The sequence below is a fragment of the Pinus tabuliformis genome, chromosome 2_1 (assembly GCF_031772625.1).
Source record: "Pinus tabuliformis cultivar Carrire ecotype Pingquan chromosome 2_1, CPIR1, whole genome shotgun sequence".
Taxonomy (NCBI): Eukaryota; Viridiplantae; Streptophyta; class Pinopsida; order Pinales; family Pinaceae; genus Pinus; species Pinus tabuliformis.
In genome coordinates this window covers 667,681,613-667,685,308 of record NC_142299.1, presented here as the reverse complement: position 1 = coordinate 667,685,308, position 3,696 = coordinate 667,681,613, and the positions used below count along the sequence as shown (strand labels likewise).

The following is a 3,696-nucleotide window of genomic DNA, read 5'->3' as shown; positions in this document are numbered from 1 at the left end:
ATGTCAGAGCTACAAGGTTGATGTGAGGAATGAGCTCTGCAACATCCGGTTGATGAGTTTTGATAACATCAAGGTTGTGACACACATGCCACAAATCTAGGGGAAGCGACACTTGGAGGGAGGTTTCGGAATTACTCCTTGCATGTAACCTCCAACTTCTAAACATAGATCCTTGAAAAAAGGGATGCCTTTTCATGTTGCCTTGGGAGAAGTAGCCTATGCATGCAAGTCTGTTTTGCTCGGTCTCGGAGGGAACATGTCAACTCAGCTGCACATGCAAGCGACTGCTTGACTTCTGGAGAAAAATGCACATTTCTGACTGTAAGCTGGGCTAACTTCCTAAGGGGATTGTGTAATTTTTGGGCCTAGCAGCTGATTTCTGCCCAAACTTGAACAAATCTTGGGCTGAACAACCTGTTGATGGGAAAAATTGCGCAAATCCTGCTGGGAGGGTTTGTTGGCAGGATTGCGCAATCCTGGAGCCCAATAGGTTGTCAGAGGGAATTGCGCAATTCGTGGAGGGAAGGTTGGTTGCCCTCCAGAAATGCACAAATTTCACTGGGAAGTTGGTTAGCCTTCAGCTGTGTTATCACTGACAAAATTTCAATGCCAAATGTCTTACATTTGTTTGATGGTAAAGCACCTAAATCCTTTTCAGCAGTTTCGCAGCGCATAGATCCCTTTATCAGTTTTGCAGCGCAACATCTTTTAGGTGATTTCGTAGCGCATAATTCATATTTTGCACTGGCTGCGCTACGAAATTGGGGATTTTTTCGAATCCATAGCCATTTTCACCCAGCTTTCATACTTATCAGAATCTGCTGTGTTTTAGATCGAGTAGGTGTTGTGATACTGACACATGTTGCAGTTGTTGCTGAGAAGGTGACAGTTTTAGTGATTGCAAGGTACTACCTCAGGTTAAAGGCACCCTTGTTGTTTGTCCCATGGTAGCTGTTATTCAATGGAGGAACGAGATTGCTCGGTTCATTGCGGAAGGAAGCATTAAAGTTTTGGTTTATCATGGCGCAAATAGATATCGGTTGGCCATCCACCTTCGTTTCTTTTGTGGACCCACTGCCGTGAAGACATGAAGACCTTATGCTGAATGATACATGTACTCGTGGAAAGGATCACCCTGTTTCTAATCATGCAGAGAGTCGGTCGGAGTTGAGTATGGAATTCAGTTTTCAAGATCCTGAAAGTTCACCTGCTATAGATTCCCGTCAATTACCACATCATATGCTTTCCGAGGAGTCTTACATGAGTGCACAGCCATCTGTAACGGAGGCTTCAATAGATTATCGTGCATTAGTTCTTCCACCGACAAAGGACATAGACACATGGTCGAAATTTGCTTCTCTTTGCCGGAAAAGTGGTCGTATTAGTCAAGGTCATTCCACCTTAATCAAACTGTTGCAGTATGATCCAGAATTTACTCCTCCAAATACAAGATGGTCAGCTCCGCCTCAAGTTATTTTTGCATATTTAAAGTATCAGCGGTGTACTTGGAGAGGATATGTTGTCTTTTGGTGTTGATAGTGCACTTCCGCCACAACGTGCAGTGTTTGGGTGTGAAAATTTGGAAACTGGTGACCTCTATCATCAACATGCAGATGGAATTATGGGGCTTGGCCGCGGTCAGCTTAGCATCATGGATCAACTTGTTCAGCATGGTGTGATAGCCGATTCGTCCTCTTTATGTTATGATGGGAGAGATTCCAGACATGGTGTTCTCCACATCAAATCCAAATCGCAGTGTGGGGATGGAAACAGTCCATATTACAATATATATCTGAAAGGAATAAGCGTCGCTGGTAATCCACTGCCCTTGGATCCTCAAGTATTCAACAATAGATATGGTACTGTCTGGGATAGTGGAACTACATATGCTTACCTACCAGAAACAACTTTTGTAGCCTTCAGAGATACTGTGATAAAGCATCTTCATTCGCTCAAGAGAATTTATGGTCCAGACCCATCATATCCTGACATTTGCTTTTCTGGTGCTGGAAGAGATGTTTCACAGCTCAGCAAACATTTTCCACAAATTGATTTGCTACTTGGTAATGGCCAAAAAGTTCAATTGGCTCCTTAAAATTACATATTCCGGCATTCCAAAATGCATGGTACTTACTGCCTGGGAATTTTCCAAAATGGAAAAGATCCCACTACTCTTCTTGGTGGTATTGTGGTCCGCAACATGCTCGTAACCTATGATCGGGCCAATGAAAAGATAGGATTTTGGAGGACTAATTGTTCTGAACTATGGGAGAGATTACAGGCAGCTGTACATCCGCCGCTTGCAAAGTCAAACTCTGAAGGAAAAAATTCAAGTGATAGTATACCACCAGTACCTGCAAAGTCACACACTGGAAAAAAGAATTCTAGTGATAGCATGGATGTTTGGCCACCTGCTTTACCTCCATCAGCAGTAAACGAAGGAGTGTATGGGGAAATTGGAGGAATAGAACTATACATGTCCATGACTGTTAATCCTAAGGCTTCCGGGTCCCTTGTGACTGAATTCAAAGAAGATATGGCACGGAAGCTGGAAGTTGCTGTTGATCAGCAAACACAGGTTAATATTCTGAATGTCAGCAACAGAGGAGATACATTACAAATTGAATGTGCCGTTTTGCCAGCTGACACTAGTAATCATATGACAAACAGTACTGCAGAGACAATCATCTCCCTTTTAAATGGACATCAAGTTCATCTTCGTGATGCCTTTGGAACTTACCATCTATTGAGCTGGAAGATTTTGCCATCTTCGAAAAGGACATGGTTCCAGCAACATGGATTAGTGCTCTTTGGTGTTGCTGCAGGTGTAACAGTAATTGCCTCAGCTTTGTTAATGTATTGGTATTGTTGGAGACAAAAGCAAGAAGTACTTGGAAAATACACGACAGTAGATGCTGCAAATCTTGATGAAGAGCAAGCTGTTTCAAATAGTTCAGCAGTTTCGTAGCGCTCTACGAAACTGCGAAACTACTGTAGGTGCTGTTTTTAATACAGGTAAACAGTTTGATAGGATGATCAGAAATTTTCAAAGGAAACGTCTGAGGGACATTTAGGAGACCAAATGAAGATAGCATAGCCATTCAAATGATGACAGGTGTACCTTTGTAAAAGTGTAATGTTTTGGCTAAAGTTAAAGTTTTGATTATAAAGGCACTTTATTACCGGTCATTAGGGTTTGGAAGAAGCTGCATACGGGTAGTTTTGGTTGGCACACATGTCCATCAAAGAAGCCTCCAGCACATCAGGAACATGGTGATGCTCTATATTCTTGGGCTATTAAAGAGCTGGAGACAGGCTGCTGCATTTTTGAATAAGTGGTGGAAGACTGGAACCGGAAAAACAGGGGTTTTCTCCTAACATTACTAAACCATCAAAGCATTCAGCATCCTAAGCTAGCATGGAACATTGAATCTTCCTCTCAGCCATCTTGGCCAAACTGAAAGGAGACAGGTGTCAGAGAACAAGAAAGAATCATTCTACGAGGAGGATAGAATTAGAGTTATAAATAAATTAGGACTCTTTAAAATTCCAGTTTAGCACTTATTGTATTTAATGAGTTAGTTCAATAGTGGATAGGGGTAATTAGTGGTAGTCATCGAGCTCCCCTCATGCTGGAGGAGGAAGCTCAAAGTAGTTAAAGATATGTTTCTATATATAGATGAAACTTGGATGTAA

The 3,696-nt window shown here is 42.1% G+C and overlaps 1 pseudogene; it reads left to right on the top strand.

Moving 5' to 3' along the window:
- The first annotated feature begins 1,098 nt into the window (after window positions 1-1,098).
- On the top strand, window positions 1,099-2,968 carry LOC149202368 (uncharacterized; annotated as a pseudogene).
- The last annotated feature ends 728 nt before the right edge of the window (window positions 2,969-3,696 follow it).